The sequence below is a fragment of the Ochotona princeps genome, chromosome 9 (genome assembly GCF_030435755.1).
Source record: "Ochotona princeps isolate mOchPri1 chromosome 9, mOchPri1.hap1, whole genome shotgun sequence".
NCBI lineage: Eukaryota > Metazoa > Chordata > Mammalia > Lagomorpha > Ochotonidae > Ochotona > Ochotona princeps.
Window position 1 is genome coordinate 6,377,071 of NC_080840.1, and position 20,578 is coordinate 6,397,648.

Below are 20,578 nucleotides of genomic sequence, written 5' to 3' on the forward strand. Positions count from 1 at the left end.
CAAACTCTACACAGATGATTTCCTGAAGGAAGCAATTACACCTTCGCCATGCACTGAGCTGCCTGACAGGGTGGGTTCCCCAAGCACACAGAGCCTCGGCAGAGACAGGCTGGGGTCGGGAAGGTCATGCACCACGGCGCCCTGGAACAGAGCGTTTCTAGTTTATGAGATGTTCTGAGAAACCCCAGAGCCATATGTTTCTATTCCAGTGTAATGAGCATAGATGCCAGGGCTTCTGATGCAACAAGAAGCCTACTGTCGCACACTGCCCGTGCCCAGGGGGCACCTGTCTGCTCACATGCAGCCATCTTGCCCTGTACCCTCACTAGGGACCTCCTGAGACAGGACACCCAGGAATGAAGCCAGGACCTCCAGCTCTGCTTGGAATTTTACCAGAGTCAAGACACACACACACATGCACACGTGGGCACACCCTGGGTGGTGCTTCAGCCTCTGCTTGGGAATCCATGCAGCCCTGGCCAACTGTGTTGAGGTGCATCCTTCAAGCTGAGAAGTGTGGCTTCCTAGATCACCCAGAGTCAGAAACTGCAGCAGCCTGCGATTAAAAAGTTGCATTTTGGCTTGCTTATTAGATCTGCAGGTACACACACGCACACACACACATGCACACGCACACACACAAGTGTACTCAGGGGAACAAAAGAAAATAAAATCAGAATGTCCCAAATCAACAATGAGACTTGAATTCCTCACACCCAGAGCATATATTTTGGATGAATCAAATATATCCTTACAATACATCCTGCCAAATACATGGTTAGAACTGGCGAGCACGGTGCCCAAGCCTTAGCTTCTTTTTCTCAAGTTGCTTCACAGAGCAAGTTTGTTTTTTGCCGCAGCACAGGCCTAAAGACATTCAACAAGAGCACTCTGTCTTTCCCCCGCCAGGGCAGGTGATTCTTCCGAGGGCGAAATGCCCCAAGCTCTTCCACCATCATGATGTTCAGCCATTTTTGGTCATGCCAGCCCATATTGCAAACACATTTTAGTTGATCTACATATTGAATCTCCAAACAGAAACAAAATCATTCGTGAACAGAGTGAGAGTGCGCCAGCAGACAGTGGGGCAGGTGCAAAAGCCGTGGGGCAGAAGTCTGCTCAGCAGCTGGAAACGGCAAGGAACACTGTGAAAGCATAGACCAGGCAGCACGTAGGTGTGGGAGGCCAGGGCAGGCAGGGTCTCCTCGTGAGGGGCACCTGCGAGGCAATTCCAAGTAATGAGGTTATCATCATTAAGTCTGTTGTTCAAGGTAACACAGTGTAGGGTGAGAGAGAACACAGGGCTACTGAGGCAGGGACAGCCATGGCCCAAGGGCCTTGGCTCAGCAGCTGCTCATGTGCAGATGAAGGGCAGATACCTGCAGGCAGCTGGCTGAAAGGGTTGGGCAGGTCGTAGCACTAAGGGCCGGCACTGTGTCTTTCTCAAGCCTGCCAGGTTCCTGGCACACTCCTGAGTGTGACACAGGTGTTTACTCATCTAACTGCCACTGTCATCGTGTGAGGTGAAGTTTGCTAGCAATGCAGTCCTCCTTCACAGATGGGCCTGTCATGGAGGGCGGGGGTGTCAGACGCAGCAAGCCCAGCCACGTCGCTTTGTGAAGAGCATGGAAGTGATCTGTGGGCATTGGGGCCCTAGACGGAAGTGCAATCTCCCCTGGCCCCTGGTGCCAGGCGGTCTTGGAAAGGAGGAGACTGTGCTCTTGAGACCTCCGAAGCTGGTCAGATGAGAGTTTGTTCACTGGGTTCCGAGTGAGCCGCTGAAGTGTGTCCTGGGAGATGGAGGGCTAATTAACATTAAGGGTGGGCTTGGAGGACATCCTGAACCCGCATGCACAGGAACCCGTAAGAGCCCCACTGGGCGCATCCTCAGGCTGAAGTGCTCATTGGAGCTTCTACTCTGCAGCCTGGAATGGGGTGGAAATAAAGGAACAGAACTTGACCCACTGGACAAAACGGACGGGGCCTCTTTGCAGTCTCATTTGCTTCTAGATGGGGAAGCAGGAGCAGTGCTAAGAAGAAGCAGCTGAAAGTCAGGTGGGCTCCTAACCAGCAACAGTTCTGCTTGGTCTGACTGCCAGCTCCCCAGGGGCCCGGGCCGGGCGATGCGGTAAGTCTGACACTGCAGGACTGCCATCAGTGCCTTGCAATGAGCAGCTTGGAGACCTCAAGCAATTAGCATAGCCTCTCAGAGCTGCAGGACTCCCTAAGAAAGGAAATGACAGAGGTGGGCGATATGAAAACAAAAAGTGCCTCTACCAAGTGCTATGAGAATTGAAGGGCTGCGTGCAGCCCAAGAAGGTGGCGGAGCAAGCCCTCAGGAAAATGCCACCCCATCATGTACAGTTCCTGCTGCAGTGAGGCAGGTGGGCTCCATCCTGTTTCTTAGCCACAGCAGAAGATGCGTCTCCAGCACCTGAGGGCTGGGGTTCTGAGCCGAGAGAACCTGTGACTTGGGACACTGGGTCTCCCACCCTCGTGGCTCAGGGGCTCTCCTAAGAAACTGCTGCTGGATGCCAAGGGCCAAGTCAGCAGAAAGCAGTCTCCCCATTGGCTTGCTTGCAGTGCTATGTCTACACTGTGCCCAGCCCCTTGGCAGATCATCTTGTCTTGGAGCTGTAGTAGACCCCATCGGGGCCTTGCTCACATGTGGAAACGTGCACACGCCAGGCCATGTTAGCTCCCATGTCCCCGTGTCATTGCATCACTGTGTTGGAAGCTGCCTGGGGGAGCCGGGACCCGCTTAGCCAGCCTGTGCAGCAAGCAGAGGCCCCGGGGACGGCCTTAAGTTGGTGAACACAGATGTATCAATCTGCCAGCTGGCTTGGCCCCAACTTGAGCAACTCTGAGGCATAACCCCCACTGCCCTGGTACCCCTCCTTCAGAGCTGAGCTAAAGCCATTCTCCAGGTCTCCTCTACCAGGCCCACACCCCGACAACTGTGTCACAGTGTTCAAAGAAGTACCTGCTACTTCGCCCCTGGCTCATGACTTATTTCAGGAACTGCTTCTGGGAAGCCTGGCAGGGTTGGCTAAGACAGCCCTGATTTCCAGCGGTGAATGCTGAATAAATCCCACACCAGCCACCGAGATAGAAGGCCTTTGGGGAAACACTTTCTCTCGTTTAATTCTCAAAATCAATAGTTGCAGAATATTTCCCTCATTTTTTTGAAGCTGTAAGTATTTATTTGAAGTGTAGGCTGACAAAATGAGAGCGCCAAAGATTAAGAGATTTTTTATTTACTGGCTCACTTGTTGAATGACAGCAACCGCTGGAGGGAGGTCAGGTGGAAGCCAGGAGTCTGGAACTGCAGCTGAGTTTCCCACGTGGGTGACAGGCACTCAAGTGCCCACCTGGTGCTGCCCAGGGAGCTGGATCAGAAGTGCAACAGCCAGGATCCCAGCCACTGGCCCAGTGTGAAATGCCGGCATGGCAGACAGCGGCTTAACTGGCTAGACCACATGCTGGCCCCTGGAAAGCATTAAAAAGTAAGGAAATGGGATCAGAGCTGTGACCATTCGGCCCTTCCACCCCAGCTGGTGAGGACTGCACACCACAGCCCAGCACCCAGTACCCATGCTTGTTTTCTTCCCATGGAGACTCGGTGGGGAGAGACTGGAAGATGGACAGGGTCTCCACACCCTCTACCACCAGGGCCAAGCGGCTGTCCTCCTGCACACGGAACATTGCACAGCATGTTGTACTTGGAAAGGAAAAGTTTTTGTTCAAATCACTGCCTTGGCTCATCTCCATGGGCTAGTGAGGACGATGGTATGGAAATGGGAAAACAAAGTACTTAGCACAGAACTGGGGACACAGCACATGGCTGGCAGGATTATATGTAAACAATAATATATGCGTACTCACTATTTAAGTCTGCTTGCTATCAATAAGCCATGTAATATCACAGGAAACGATGTATATAGTCCCAGAAGATGCGAATAGCCTCAGTGTCTCGTGAATGGACATGAGTTACGGAAGCAGGTGAACGTGTCATCCCTGCTGGTGTATTTAGGGGGTGGGCACCAGGGATTTTAATTCGGAGCTGGGGGTCGGGGCCAGGCATCTGTGGGTCCTCAGAATCATGTCGAGGTGTCTGGGGTTCACCTTCTTAGTAAAGGTGAATGTTAAACCTGGTTCAACAAGCTCCTTCAAGGTCACTGCCTTTGATGACACCCAGGCTGCTACGCTCAGGTAACCATACTTTTCACTGCCTTACCTCACCAGGTATGTGCGTGTGCCCAGCTCTGGGCCACGTGGCTGATTGTTGAGGCAGAGCTTTCTATGTCTGTGTGGCTGTTAATGCTGATCACAGGGGCTAGCAGGCCAGCTCTCAGATGTGGAAGCTGAGGCTTAGGGATGCTAAGCCTACCCTGGTGTCAGAAAAGGGGTCCTGGGCCAGCCCACGTCTCTGCGCCTCATTGGACTTGCTCCAGGGAAAGCTTATCACTCCTTCCTTGACTCTTTTCTTCCCCTCCAAGAGCAACCTTACCGGGATGTGTCTGGGTCGGGGCAGGACTCCCACTGTCCCCCGCTCGCCCACCCTGCACTGCCCTCTCCAGGAGCAGCAAGGCTGCTGGGAGGAAATGGGCCATCTACGGCATTCCTGTGTGCCCAAGCTCAACCTGTCTGACCACTCACAGCCAAATGGTTCAGTGGCATCCGCTGAGAGGGCAGCAAGTCCTGACGTGGGATTATAGTGGACACAGCCTGAAAAACCTGCCAGCTCTGTTGGACAGAAGGTCCGCTCCAGGGAGAGGACCTGGACACAGCACCAGAATGCCTGCCTGCCAACCTTAGCCATGCTGTGGTTTTTCCAGCTCTGCAACTGGCAAGTGGTGCTCGACCCACCCGCAGGGTGGCAGCGAGGCCTCTGGGAGGACAGGTGTAAAAAAGTGTGCAACATGCCATCAGTGCACAGAAAGCACACAGTAAGCACTGGCATAGTGACTGGCAGAATCAAAGCTGACAGCAAACTTGCTCACAAAGAAGGGGAGAACGAGAGGACAGTGAACGGGGAGCAGAGGGGAGGAAGGAAGAGGTGCAGGAGGAGGTGCGCCTGTCGCCAACACCGAGCCCGGTTACTCGAACAAACGCCACGAGTCGAGAGAATGGATGCTTGCAATCAAGCGTTTACTGAAGCGAGCACACCCCAAACAGGACGGGGGAAGCCACCGAGAGCGCCCTTGACTTCGGACTGTGGAAGTCTGCTGGGCTTTGGTTCTGGCCTAGTGGGAACCTGCTGGGCCTTTGGCTCCGGTCTCGTGGGAGCCTACTGGCTTCGGATGGAAGCCCTACAGGTTTGGCTCTGGTCTAGTGGGAGCCTGCTGGCTTCAGTGACTGGGACCAAGGCATGGGTTTATATACAATTCAGTGGGTCAAGCAAGCAGTTGTTACAACGTTTTGATTGGTTATTACATGTTATCTATCAACAACACTTGCTTTCTCTTAGTTCTGAGAAACATGTTTTTTACGTATTTATCAAGACATATTTTCTTTTTATCATTTTTACCATAACTTGTTTTTCATGACATGCTTATGTACATTGGGGTTTTTGACAGGAGTGACAGGAGAGGGCTTACGTACATTGGGGTTTCTTGACTGGAGTGATGGAGAGGTGGCCCCATTTCACCAGTAGCTTTGGAAGATGGAGTCACCTCTGTTCAAAAGCTCCAACATACATACTATATCCATTATTAAGTCACAGCATAATTTACATAGAAGGTCTGTTACATAAAAGGTCTATTATTGTAGCTATCTCTGGGTCATCAATCTCAGGTAAAAGTGTAGTAATATTAAGGATATAATTAAGATTATTGATAATATTACTACCCATATCTCCCATAGATTCATTTTTATCTATGCTTATTTAAGTATGTATTGATGGAGCAGTATAGATGCAGATGGGAGTAAATAAACACTTGTAACCAGACTGTTCCTATCAGAGCCACCTGCTGCCTTCCCAGTTCCAGGTCTGTCCTTGCACTCAGGCAGGAGGTGAAGCAGAGCCTGCTGTAGGAGCACCTGCCGCTTGTTCCTGGTTCTTGTTTTCATCCTTGCTGTGCTAGCGTGTTCCAGGCACCCCCAACCCTCACTGATAGACACACGAGACAGGGATGGAAGTGGGGGAAGCCCCAGAACACTGCGTTCATCTGCAAGAATGAATCAGCTTAAAGAGTTGATGATGTGAAAAGGGAGAACATTGCCCTGTGACCACAGAGAGGCCTGGGACTCGTTATTCTCTGGCAAGTCCCACACTGCCATGGCAAGCGAAAAATATCTCCCCCACACCCAAACACATTGTTGGTGCCAGGAAGAGGAAAAAGAGGGATTTTTCAATGACACTGTCTTCTAGCTGTCGCTGTGTTCCTATAAAACAAGGAAACTGAGCTCTGAGAGGCACAAGCATTGTTCAGGATTACATGGCTGCTGCATGATGAGAGCGGAGCTAAAGGCACATTGCTGTGTCTACCCTCCCAAGCGCTCCACGAGCACAAAGGCTTGGGATGGGAGTCAGGGAGAGAATCCCAGGCGAAGAATCCACGGTCCTCACTGCTGTTACTTGGGTCTGTCTTTGCACTTTTGTGGTAAGTTTTTCAGTTGTGCTCATCAGAACCTAAAGCGTCATCAAGGCTCCCCCGGGGCTCAAGACGCGGGCAGGGGTCCATCTCTGGCCATGTTTGCTCTCTGCCTCCTATCTCTCAGTCTCCTGTGGTGGGCTTCTCTGTGGGGCTAATGTGACAGGGTGGCTCTGAAGGAAAGCATCTACTCTACACATGAATGCATCAAAGCACGAATGAGCACAAAGCCTGGTGACTGTGCGGTGGCCGTGATCTCGCTGCTAGGAGACCTGGCAGCTATGAGTTCCATTGGCCAATGGCAAACTCTACATGCCACCGGGGTATCAAGGGCAATAAGGCTTCCACCCAGAGCCAGCCTCTCCCACAGATGTGTTGGACTAATATGCACAAACATTCAAGTTCCTGTACCTTGTGTGCACTAGCCAGTCCCCTGCTCGGACACATGGCTGTGCTCTGAGATGCATTCAGAATCTGCAGGTTTGGAAAGCTCCTGTCTGTGGCCCATGCTCACATGGGCAATTTCAGACCCTTAAAGGCTACTTCATATGCCACCTCCTACAGAAAGGCTCCCAGCCTCTGCTGAGGTGCAGGGCTTTTCCTCTGGACTTTAGGCTGCCCTACGCAGAGGCAGCCATTTCTCTGCCTTCTGGGTTCAGCCAGGGTATGTTACAGGCCCATTTAGATACTTCTCACTCAAAATTCTAGAAGACCTGTGTCTTGCTCACCTTCGTACTCAGCAGGTGTTGAGAATAACAAGCCCTCTTTACCTCTTTGGTGGGTGGATGGGTGAGTGAGTGGACAGATGCCAATTATAAAACAGATTCTATCACTCACCCTAAGTTCCAAGTCACATCCAGGAGCTAGAACTAAAATCATGAATGAATTCCGTAACATTTAATGACTCTTAGGCGGCACCCTGCACCATCGATGAAGACATAACATTGCTCACACTCAAGGTAGGGGGATTAGATAAAGTCATTCTGACAGGCCTGCTTGCTTCTCTCTGTGTGTGAGTGTGTGTGTGTCCCTGTGCACACATACACACTTACCCCTACAAGGAACTCTTTCACCAAAAGCAGAGCAGGGTCCTGTGGTCAGGAGCTACCCTAATAAAGATTTAGAAACAGACTCAAGATCACTAACTGTGTCTAATGTCCTGGATCACTTCAGCGGGGCTGCCTGTATACACACACACACACACACACACACACACACACATACGTAGCTCCCATATCACAGCTCAATACAAACATTGATTTGTGCCAAGAAAGTCAAAGAGAACGCTGCCCTCTGCTTGTCCTGGCACACTGACCACAGAGTTGGCCAGCCAGGCAGGGTGCAGGCAGGTTAGCAGGCTTACAGTCACTTCCTTCGTGCTGCTAATGAACTGGTGCAACGTTCTTCATCTCTTAGAACCCCAGTCTCGTTCTCACTTGGATGTCACTGTAGGAATAGATTGAAACACACACTCCACTTATTCATCTTCCTCAAGCTTTTGTAGCAAGAAGTGAGGCCTATCGCAGAAGACTGAAGGGTTGCAGGAGGGTGACGCAGAGGAGGGCAAGAGAAGCAAGATTCCCCTGCAGAATCGACCACAGTCTATTCTAACCCAGATCCTGACTCCTCGTGGCCATGTGGTCCCAAGCAGTGGTCACTGGCTTCTAGATCTTGCTTTCTTTGTTGTAACTATTCAGGTTCCCACAGGGTCGCTAACTGCCAGGGCCCCTCTTCCTGATTCTGCTTCCTGCCACACATCTCTGGTTCGTTGCAGTGACTTGAGAATTTGTGGTTTCCAGTACAATCAGGATGTCAATATCAGGCTCAAAACAGTGGTATGGCACACTTCAAATGAGTCAAAGTGTAAACGGCAGCTACCAGCAGCTGGGCCGTGTAGTCCCTGCAAAAGGAAACTGCAATAACGCCAGCAGGTGCAATTCACAACTGTTTAGCAGAACCTGCTAAGGTAGTCGTTAACTTTGAATGAGCCCCTCTGCTCCTGATACATTCTTCCTAGAACAGCCATCCCACCCCTGCTCATTCCTGGAGATGAGTCAAACGCCCGACCACTGTGGAGTGCGCAGTTACCTGCATTGTGGAATCCTCACTTCGTGCCCATTGCACAGCACTGAGAACGCAGCCTCTACAAAAACACCTAACATCAAGCTCAGAAATGAACCCCACAAACCTGATGTTGAACCAAAATGACCCAGGTACCAGAGTGTGCAGAGCTCCATTCACATAAAGAACCCCCCAAATGTAAACTAATCCACAGCAATGAGTTGAAAGTGGGCATTGGGGCAAGGATGTGGGTTGGTGAGGGGCAGGGATGTGACAGGAAAGCATCTGAGGGCATGCATTTACTAATTCTGCAGTGCACTTGTGTTATGAGAACTTACTAAGTTTTAAATATACTTTCGTGCACTTTTAGTAAATTTTGTGGGGGTTTTTTTTGTTGTTGTTTAAAGAAAGTCACATGGCTTCCCCTAAAAACTCCCCAACACAATTATGACATCCAAATCCCATAGAAACCAAAGGATGGGAGGCAGATAATAAGACTGGTGGTGACTTTCCAACAGAAGCAATGTTAGCAGAGGACCTTGGAACAGAAGTCTTGAATGGCAGGAAGAAATGACGTGCCAAATGGAAGTCCATGGGTGCAATGGAGACAGCTTTCAAAATGGAAGGTGATGAAGAAACGTTTTTAGGTAAACCAGAATAGAAAGGAACACGACACAGAAAGCACTCTTCAGACAAGAGGGAAATAATTCCAGGGAGAAGAGAGGCAGTGAGAGAGAAAAAGAACACTTCAGAGGGTACACAGAAACTTTGAGTGCGCCAAGCAAGAAGCAATGCCCTTGAATCATAAGTCTCCTTTCTTGAATGTAGAAATGGGGTGTATGTCACCCACAGTCCATCTACTGAGTCACCGCTTGAACATCTGCTGTCCACCACACACACAACATGCAGAGCTCAGTGTAAAAGCCTCGCGGTCTGACTCGACCACCTAAAGTAAGGAAAGGCACAGTCAAGGAGGTGGCGTGTCATCCAGGAACACACAGCTGAGACTTGCACCTGCATGTTTGCCTGCACAGCTGCTTCAAACCACTTGTTTAAAAGACGGACATTCATCGCACAGTTGCTGCACCATCTGCTGTGCCTGGGTGAGTGAATGCATTCTAGACTGGATCAAACTTACAACGACCTCACTCATTTGGCAGGGTTACTGCTCATTCTTCTGTAAAGGAAGCTCAGTTACAGAGAGGTTCAGGAACTTACCTGAGGTCACAGAGCCAGGAACAGTAGGATGGGGCATGAACCAGGCAGGCCGGCTCTTCAGTGGGGAGAAAATGCCACAAAGCATGAGTTCTAAGCCTGTTCATGAAGACACTCTATAAATTTCTCTTCTCCTTGCTTCACTTCCTCATCAACACATGATGGGGCTGCACAAAGATAGCAGAGAGCAAAAAGAGAGCAGAGAGTTGGCGAGATTTTCTGGTCCACGTCTGTTTTCCAGTGTAGCGTTACAGGGCGAGATCATCTGTATTTCTGCATGCTAAGGACCAGGAGAGACGAGAAGCATGTGATACTTGAATATTTGTATTAAGAACCTCTAGCAAGAGAGGGTGGGGTGATGTGAGTGTAACCAAGGGGGCATTGAGACACACAGATGCAAAGACATGTAGACCTTCTTTCATCTCTGCATGCTGTGGACATCCCAGCAGATGAGTCACGTCGGGTAGAAGGTCCCTGCAAGGTGTGCTTCTAGACAGGCCCACCTGGCGCATGCTCTGTTTCCATCCCATGTACTTGATACTTTCCCCACCACCTCCCGAGTGCAGTGTGTAAGAGTCTTACAGATGAATGAGCTCACCTCTGCCACTTGCCCATACAAGCACAGTCTCCTGGAAACTCCACTTCCCTTCCAGACAGTGGATCAGCCAGTAGTCACAGGAGGTGGACACCTCAGCCTCTGTGATCTTCCTCTCTGCCCCTCCTGCTGTACCTGCTTGTCACATTAATCGGTATGGATGTAGTGCCTGCTCATGAATTCAGTCCCAGGCTGCTATGGAAGAGTGGCTCCATCTGGGGAACATTTACACCCACTTCTCCCCACACTATTCCTTCAGCGCCAGCACAATAGGGGCAGGTGAAGGAAGCAGAGGACTCCCAGTCTGGCATGAGTCATTCAGCTGCAGCCCTTCTTGGAGTAGCGAGAACTGTGGGCAAACACTCTTGTTGTGAGGGGAAACCAGCCCGCTGCTCCCAGCTCAGTAGCCATGGCAGGAACCCTCCACTCCCACTCTGGATGCTGTAAGGGGCTTGGAAAGGCACTGGCTTGACCTGGGAAATGTTGACCATTTGACCATTGACCAAAGCAAAGGAGAAAAGGGACAAAAGGAGAGAAAATGAAAGACGGTAAAAGCAGCGTAAGCAAAACTGCCCTTTGCTTTTCTATACTCTCAGAACTCAGTGACTTATTATAACAGCCAGAATCCTGGGTGGGTGTTCCATGGAATCCCACGCCCCACCTGGGAAAGGTCATGATGCACAGCCAACCATGGGCTCCAGCCTGGGGCTGGCAGGGGCTGCTTGAGGGGCTCAGGAGGTCAGGGCTGGCCTTGGAGAGAACACAGGTGCACCCTCAGGTGCAAAGGCAAAACTGAGTATCCACTGTGCGGTAGGTGTCCCTACACACTGTCCCACTCCATCCTCCCAGCCGCTCGAGGGAGATGTGTTTATTTCCCCAACTCCACCGGGGGGAGACTGGAATGCTGAGAGCTAGAATTGCCTGGGACAGTCCCTGGTTTGGACTTCTGCATCCTGACCTGTGCATAGCCATGGGTTCACTCTGTTCCAACTCAGCGCCTGGCAGATGCACAGTGCCCAGAAGTGCACCATAGAGATCTCTTAAAGCCAGGGGCAACTTGCAGCTAGGATGTGGTCCAGAGCGTCTCCTACTCAAAGTGTGCTCCATGGACCAGCCATGCTGCACATCCTAGGAGATGGTGAGAAATGCAGACTGAGATCCCAGATGGGGCCAACTAAATGAGACACTGTGCTTTAAATTTTTTTTCTAATTCCATTTTTTTTAATTTCATGGGCAATACTTATGCAGTACTGAATACTCATACTCAGTGTAAGCCAATCCCATAGGCGGTCAGCCTCTGCACCCGCCTGCCCAGCTGGGAGCCTGCCAGGCCCTCTGTTCAATCCACCTGTGTATAGTATAGAATACATCCTTGTGACCCACAGTCACCCACTTGGGCTGTGGAGCCTTGGACCCCATGCCTTCTCTCTCACTGGGCTTTCATTCCCTTGTCCAACTTCTCTCCATCCTGCTCCTCACAGCCCATGTTCTCCAGTCCAGTAGACTTCCCTTGGATAGCCACATAGTAGTGAGAGCATGCAGCACTAGTCTTTCTGAGTCTGGCTCGTCTCACCTAGTACAAGGACTGCCAGTTCCATCCATGTTGCTGCCAATGTCAGCATTCCACTCATCTTGAGCAGCTGACTAATGCTGCCGCATGCTGTGCCACATCCCCTACCCATCCGCTCAGCTGGCATGCACTGTGAGCATATGGGTGGAGACTTCTCCCTTATAGGCTAATTTCATTTATACTGGAGGATTACCCGAAAGTAAGATGGCCGGGTCACTTAACGGCTCTCAGTATGGTTTTGGGGGAACCTTCACTCTGCTGCCCTCCATCAGTGTCCACGTGTACCATTCTCTCCGAGTCCTAATCAGCCATTGTGTTTTCATCAACAGTCATTCTCTCTGGAGTGACACAGTGACTCCCCATGGGTCTGATTTGTGTTGTCCTGACAGCTAGTGGCACTGGGCATCATTAGTCATTTGTGTTTCATCTTTAAGAAACACCCATGCACATCCTCAGCTGATTTCTTACCTGGAGTGCTTGTATGTCACTGGATTTTGGAGCTCCTGATCCACCTTAGGTGTTGATCCTGGGGATGTTGCACTTGATCAGCCGGGACCCTCTGTGTGCACAGGGTAGGGAATGCTGGCTCCAGGGCGCCATTGCAAGCTTTCCGGGAGAGTTTTCACCATCAAAAGCAAAGATAATAATAACAGCAATCATCCAAATCAGGCTCGGCATACAGATCCAACTGCAGATTGTTCCCAACTTTTCAAAATGCCATTGGGAAGGAAAAGCTCATAAACGGCTTTGTTTATCAGCCAATGGACTGGCCCCAACAGGTTTGGCGAAACAAAATGTTCTGGTTTCCCAATGAGATCAATAATACATTGTCAGTGGCATGTTTTTTTTTAGTTAGCACTTCAAATACCCATCATGTAAAACCACTCTTCTTTCAGCCGTCATTTGCTTAAACTCTCACTACCTTCGACCTTGACCTTAGACCACATGGACGCTTATGCAACAATTCTCATGACTGCCTGTCCAAAACCACCCGTGTCCCGCAGTGGCCTTGGCTCCTTTCCCTCATCCCACAGATATGACAGCTATGCCACCTCCAGCGCGCTAGGCAGCGTTGGGACTCAGTGCTGGCTCAGTCCTTGCTGCCCTCTGGTCTCTGAGCCTTTTCTGGGCATGGTGAAGCCTGTTAGACTCTGGTTCTCAATCTTGCTGGGCTTGAAGACCCTTTAGAAAAAACTGGTACCTGGATCAGCATCTATCCAGGCAACATCAAAAAGCCCTGGCTTTGGAGAAGGTCTGGAGTGGGATCAGAGCTGCCTCTGCTTCTTGCTGGAGCAGTGACATTGGGTAAATCCTCTCTTCTCTGAGCATCTTTGGCCTCATCTGTAAATTGGGGCCACTGATGCTGCCCTGGGGGCTGAGGACATCACATCAGGGTCCTGGACACCATGCACCCTGTAAAATTCTGTTGTTGAAGTTTTAACCTCCAAGGTGGGGGTTTCAAGAAGAGAGGCTGTGGGGGTGGAGCCAGATGGTGGGATCTGTGCCCCTGTAACTTCATCTGAGGTGAGCCCACATCTGATTCTTGTATGTGCTTGCCAGTACAGGGTCCTAATCAGCTTATGCACATGTTAGAGGTTGTAATTGCTGAGTCAGTTCTGTTTCCAGCCCTGTCTTCTACACAAATCAATGGGTGTTGCAGTCCAGCCCTATCCTGCCCACTACAAACTCAGTCCTCATGCAAATCAGTGGGAGCTGAAGCCTAATTGGAGCGACCCACAATAACCCCCACCAGGCCCACCCCCTGTCCTGTTCCCATGCTTGCCAGTATGTACAGCTGACTGGTCCAGTCTGTCCCACATCCCATTCAGCTCTCATACATGTCAATGGACATTGAAGCCTAGGTCAACCCAACCAGCTCCACCATCCAGCCCACACACGTGCCGGAGGGTGCCACTCTGTCCAGCCATTCCTGCCCCAGTCCTGGTTCTCATGCTCACCAGTTGGAGTGACGACCTAAGAGGGAAGTGCCTACTATTTCCCTACTGGGCCAACTCCCACTCCCAGATCTTGCACTCTTCAGGAGATTCTGCAATTTAACTTTACAGAATTTGCCCCTTGTGCCAGCTAATGCTGTGGCAAAGCCCAACCAACGCACACCCACTCTGGCTTATACATGCACCAGTAGGAACATTCAGCCAAGCCTGACTTTCCCCTGCTCCAGCTCACATGAGGCTAACAGGTGTTGTAGCCCTGCCCAGCCTGATCTGCTCCCATCCCAACTCTCACGCTCACCAATGGGAGTCTTGATCCAACAGGGGAGACCCATGTAGCACCCTCTACTGGATTTGCCCCCTTCTCCCTGAGTCTCTTGTGTGAAAATATCTCTTTTTTTAAAAAAAATTAGGTAAAATAATAATGGAAACCAAATTGTGGGAAGGATGTGGCTCCCTTGGAACCTTTTGCGCTTTGGTGGGAATGCTAAATGGAATAGCCCCACAGAAAACAGTGCAGCACCTCCTGCAAGAGTTACAAATAGAGTGACCATATGGTTTACTAGTTCCACTCTGTCTCTATATTCCAAAGCTGGATTTTGAAGAGAAATTTGTACACCCATGTTCATAGTAGCACTATCAACAAACAGCTAAAACAGAGAAATAACCCAAGGGCCCGTACACAGGCGAACACAGAAGCATGACGTTATCTATACATACAATGCAGCATTGAAGGACATGCTGCCATGTGGCTAGACATGGAGACAAGGGCTGCAGAGAAATCACCCAGCCACAAAAAGCACAGCAACACAGTTCCCTTCACAGAGGTACTCAGAGCAATAGAGTCAGAGGGACAGAAAAAAGAACGGTTGCTGGGGGCTGAGGCCACGAGCTGGGGGCTAGAGCTATTGTGTCCTGGGTGGGGAGCTGTGTTTCTATAGGATGAGCCATTTTGGAAAGCGATGGTGGTGATGGCTCCACACATACTGAGTGGATTACAAAATGCTCATTCGGACAGAATCAAGTGCACTATAAAATGCATTCTAACATAAAATTCAGAAAATGTGGGCAAGATATTTGGCCACTTGAAAGACAGCACCCTTTTTCTAAGTGCCTGGTTCAAGCCTCGGTTCCTTCTCTTCCTCTAACTTCCTGCTAATGTGCATCCCAGACAACAGCACATGATGGCTCAAGTGCTTAGGTTCCTGCCGTACACAAGGAAGATCCAGACTGAATCCCAAGCTGCCACCTTCCTCTGTTTCTCTGCCTTTCACATAAAATGAAAATAAATTTAAAAACTAACAATGAATAATTGGAACATTTAAAGGTCAATAAATCCTTCAAAGACTTACTGTAATTTCTTGCATTGGACAGATGCAATGATTGACAGGTTGTAATTCACCTGTCAGTAGCTGTACTAACTTTTTTTTTGGTCCACAAACCAAGAATGAACTTGACATTTCTAAAGAATTACTATATAGTCATCTGTTGTTACCTTCAAGGGATTGGTTCCAGCTCCCCTGAGGATACCAAAATCCACAGTGCTCAAATCCTTGACATCGAATGGTATCATATTTGCATATAAACCATGCACTTCCTCTTGTATATTTCCAATCATTCAGAGGTCACAGAGGACACAAAGAACAATCTGAATGTTATGTAAATGACACAAGCAGGTGCCATGCGGTATTGTTCAGGGAAGAATGACAGCAAAGAAAGTCACTGCATGTACGGTATAGAAGTCGCTTCCTCCCCAAAGATCTCTGAACCATGCTAGGCTGACTATGGGGATGCCAGAGCTGTGGATACACATGATGCCTGTGTCAGACACAAAGACCCCTTCATCAACCAAGCCAACACAATCAACAAACCAAACCAGGCTGGGTCTTCACGTGTTCCACAGAGCCTGATGTACTGTCCCTCACCTTCACAGGAGAAGTCTGTTGACCCTGGGCCAGAGAGGAGCTCTGAGAGCAGCTCAGTCACCATCAGGCATGTCTCACGCATGGAGTAGAGGTAGTTCTCTGAAATAGCCTTTAACATGGTCTTCACAAGGTTCTAGTAAAAAATAACCATTTTACAGATGGGTAAACTGGGACTTGGAAGACACACATAGCTTGGCCAGAGTCCCAAAGTCGACTTGTACCTGAGCCTGAATTAAGCGCAGCTGCTTCAATCAGGTTAATTTCCTGGTTGGGGGGGGGGGGTCTTTAGAACCTACTAAACAAACTCGAAGAAGAAGAAGAAAAGAAAAGGAATCCATAAATGCCATGGATCCATTTACACCCTGAAGGAGCTCAAAGCCGTGGCCTGGTCTGGGAGGCTACAGTGAGGTGGATCAGGAGTGAACATGGCTTGGGTCAGTGCAGGTGACACCAGGAGGCTGCTGCTCTCATGCTGCTCTGCTATAGCATAGTCAAGGGGAGGTCAACAGGCATGGGAGTGCTTAACTGGACTTTTCTCATTGATCCATGTGGGGACCCAGCAGGTGCAAGGCACTGGGGGCTAAGAGAATGTAGAGATAAATAAGACCCATTCCTTACCAGTGCATAGTACAGAATACACTCTGGGGCTTGGGGGTTGGTGTGCAGCAAACCAGCATCCAGGTGATAGCACAGATCTGGTGGTGCTGAGTGAAGGGAGGGACCCAGGAAGGCTCATGGCTGTCTTCTTCCCTCCCTGCCTGCAGTATCTTACTCACATAGCTTGAGTGTGAACACAAGATCAATGCTACTCTAGGCACAGATGAAAGCCTGAGGGAGTAGCAGACACCTGGAGACCCACAACTTCATGAAATGAGAAAGGCAGAATGCTGGAACAGAGTAGGAAGGCCGTGTGCAGGCTCCGGGAAGTGGAAAGAGCTGGCTGGTGGGGTGACCTTCTCACAGAGCTCATCAACACAGGGAAGACCTTAGGAGCGGGGCCCTGTGTGATCTGGAACTTAAAATGGCACGGTCAGTGCAGGCGCTCAAAACTGTCAATGTCCTGAAGCAAAGGCTGACTCTGCAGGGACCTTGCATGCAGCTCTGCCGAAAAGGGACCGTGAGTAAAAGGACCACCCTTTTGTGGCCAAATGTGTGCCCTGGTGTGGGACTGTAAGTGTGCAAAGCCAAGAAAATTTTTGTTCTCCAGAAAGAGCTGGTTGCTCCTTGAGCAGTACACCTAAGCAGCTGACCCATCCAGCAGGTGCACCTTTCTTGAAACACATCAACTCGGGCCCGGCGGCGTGGCCTAGCGGCTAAAGTCCTCGCCTTGAAAGCCCCGGGATCCCATATGGGCGCCGGTTCTAATCCCGGCAGCTCCACTTCCCATCCAGCTGCCTGCTTGTGACCTGGGAAAGCAGTCGAGGACGGCCCAATGCATTGGGACCCTGTACCCGCTTGGGAGACCCGGAAGAGGTTCCAGGTTCCCGGCTTCGGATCGGCGCGCACCGGCCCGTTGCGGCTCACTTGGGGAGTGAACCATCGGACGGAAGATCTTCCTCTCTGTCTCTCCTCCTCTCTGTATATCCGGCTTTCCAATAATAATAAAATCTTTAAAAAAAAAAAAAAAAAAGAAACACATCAACTCCATCCAAGAAAAAGCCATGCCGTGGCTCGCTGCCTTGACATTTGGAGAAAGCCAAGCCCCAGGGTTCTGGGGAATTAAGGCCTTTTATGTTGGAGAGCTTGGGAGCACTGGCATGGAGACACACAGACTGATTCACCTTTGCTGGCTGTGGAAGTCACATCGGATGAGTCACAGAGGGGAAGGGCCCTGCAAGGTGTGTTTCTAGACAGGCCCGCTTCCCGCACGGTCTGCTTCCAACAGGCGTTGTCTGATGCCCTCCCCGGCATCTCCCAAATGCAGTGATGAATAGACAAATGAGCTCACCTCTATTCCGGGTCTATGAAAGTGCAAAGACAGTCTCCCGGAAGCTCCACTTCCCTTCCTGACAGCGAATCACAGTAAATTTGATTGTACAGTATCATCTGTCAGCCACTGGTCAACAATGGAGGTGGACAGCTCAGCCTCTGTGATCTTCCTCCCTGCCCTTCCTGATGCACCTGCTCAGCACAGTAACTAGAGTGCATGCAGGGTCTGCCCAGCCATCCAGTGCCAGGCCGCCACAGAGCAGTGGGGAGGCTCCAGCCTGGAGCACTCCTGCCTACTTTTCACCGGGCGGCTGGAGCAGAGGGATGCCCATGGCTGGCTCTCCCTGCTCGGGAGAGACATTCAGCTGCAGATCTTCACTGAGCAGGCAAGAAACTACAAAAGGCAGAGCTGGCAGGAGGAGCAGGCTCGGTGTGTCCTTGCTTTGAGATTGCTCATTCCTAAACCTGGAAAACAAGCGTGTGTGTGTGTGTGTGTGTGTGTGTGTGTGATGGAGAGAGAGAGCAAGTAAAAACTCAAATCTCTTTGATCTCAGAGCTTGCCTGCTTGTTTTTTCTGCTGAGCTGTTAGTCCCAGCAAAGGACACAGACAAACGTGCATTCATTAAAAATGCTCCTCAAGTGGCTAATTTGTCCCGGGGTTTCGGCGAGTTGGCAGGACGCACCCAGAAATGAGGACAGGGCAGTCCGTTCTTCATTAGCGTCAGTCCCCGCCTTCAGCTACTTCAGGCTCATTGTGGATGTTAATGAAATGTTTGTGGAACTGAACCGAGCCCAGAAAAGCTCAAAAACAATCCCTCTCCACTGTGTTCTTCCCAAGATCAATCCAGGCACTCACAGCTCAAAACAAAGTCAAGTCCCAGGTCACCAAGGAATTACTGAGCTTCCATTATGGACCAGCAAATACGGTCCTCAGTTGTTCCTTCTCCGATTCAACAGGCACTTCTCGATGAAGTGTGTGTCAGCTGGACAATGTGCAGGGCACTGGGAATATCCATGCCTGAGGATGTGGGTGCCAGATTGGAGTTTGTGCTGGGCTGGGTCGGTCCAGCCTGGAAGGGGGAGGAAGTACATACAGGGAGGGGACCAGCATCTGGATGGGAGCTTCCCTTCCAGCTGTGGCTCCTCGGACCTCCAGGCTGGGTGCTAAAGGTGCACGCAGCCTGGCCCACAGCTCTCCGTGGGCCCCATGCCCCAGCAGTTTGGGACAAATGAACGAGTTTTTTGTTTTGTTTAAGAGTTGCTTTTTTAAAAAAATTTTTTTTTCAAGAACCTGACTGTGTGTTATGATGAAATGCCCCATCTTTCCTTAAAGACACGATTATAAAACAAAGCGCATATGGGTTCTTGTACTGCTTTCAAGGAATAACAGCAGAGAAAATTCCAGAGCCTGTGAATTCCTCAGCAGGTCTGGCAGGAGAAGAGGCAGTGAGGTCACTGGGAGTGGGAGGAGGAGGGGGGAGGAAGAAAACCGCACGTGCAGGGATGGTCAGCGCTCTGCTGTGGGTCTCGGTCCTGCCAAGTCCAAGCTCATGGCGTTCACTGGGAGTCTGTCTCGGCCACTGTCATGGGTCGGCAGACTGTGCCGACCCTTGTGGACACCAGCCCAGACATCACCCTCAGGGGTCAGCAGCACCTGAGACCACGCCCTGATGTCTGCAGATCCCAGACCACGTGCCTGCTCCCAGAGGCAACTCAGACAGCCCCTGGTGGGGGCAAGCAGGACCCGACTGTGCCTCCCCCGGGCTGGGATTCCCTCCCCACCTTCTCAGTTAAGGACGAGGCAGGTTCATAGCAAGATAGACAAGGAAAAGTGTGAGCAGATGAACTTCTTTCTGAGGCTACTGCAGTCACGTTGATCTGAGCATCTTCTTCAGCCACTTAGGGTGACATCCAGGACAGCCTGTGCTCTCTGGCCGATCCACTCAGCACCCACACCCAGCTTCTCCCGCTGTCTGACAGAACCCAGGGAGTACACCTCTGTCAGAGAGAGACAGCATTGTGGGGTGAGACGGGGACCGGGAGATGTCCAATCCCCAGTCCGATTCCTGCATCGGAGACCAGGGGCCGTGGAAAAGACACAAAGCCTGCACTCAAGATCTCATGCGGGGAGGACCAAGCTGGGAGGCTGTGGATGCGCCGGGAGGGGAAGCTGTTCTGTCAGGTGCTGCTCCCAGGGCTGGCAGCACGTGAGTAGGGGCCTGGGGCCAGTGCATTCTGCAGCTTTGATGAGATGGCCGGGAGGAGAGAAAGCAAGCTCAGGTAGGGGGACAGAAACCAGCCTGGGACCCTGCGCTGTGTGACAGCCTGCATGCTGCTGGGACTGAAGTGTGATAGAGGCAGGGGCAGGAAGAGGACTGGCATGGCGGGAGGAGAGGGCCAGGGCAGCCCAGGAATGGCTGTGGACACCGGGTTGGGGCGCTGTCTCTTGCAGGGCTCCTAGAATGAAGGAATGCTGAAACACAGGGTGCAGGGAGCCCCGGGGGCTGACAGAGAGGCTCCTCCCCAGTCCTCCTTTTTCCTTTTTCTTCTGCTCCATTCCTCTACTTTTCTGTTTTCCCCCTCTTCTTTCTCAAGTTGACACCTGCCGGGGTCAGCATTGTGGCCGGGTTAAGACATTCCCTGCAACGCCTACATCCGGCTGTTCCACTTCTGACCCACCTCCCCGCTGATGCGCCTGGAAAAGCAGCAGACGATGTTCCCAGGGCTTGGGCCCT

At 50.9% G+C, this 20,578-nt stretch overlaps 1 long non-coding RNA gene across 1 annotated transcript; it reads right to left on the minus strand.

The window, feature by feature from the left end:
* Nucleotides 1-456: 456 nt before the first annotated feature.
* Nucleotides 457-16,026, minus strand: LOC131481080 (uncharacterized). Its single transcript, XR_009246014.1, has 3 exons — nucleotides 15,915-16,026; nucleotides 9,876-10,039; nucleotides 457-556 (listed from the first exon to the last, which is right to left on the minus strand). It is a non-coding gene; the product is annotated as an uncharacterized LOC131481080 (long non-coding RNA).
* Between the last annotated feature and the right edge of the window lie 4,552 nt (nucleotides 16,027-20,578).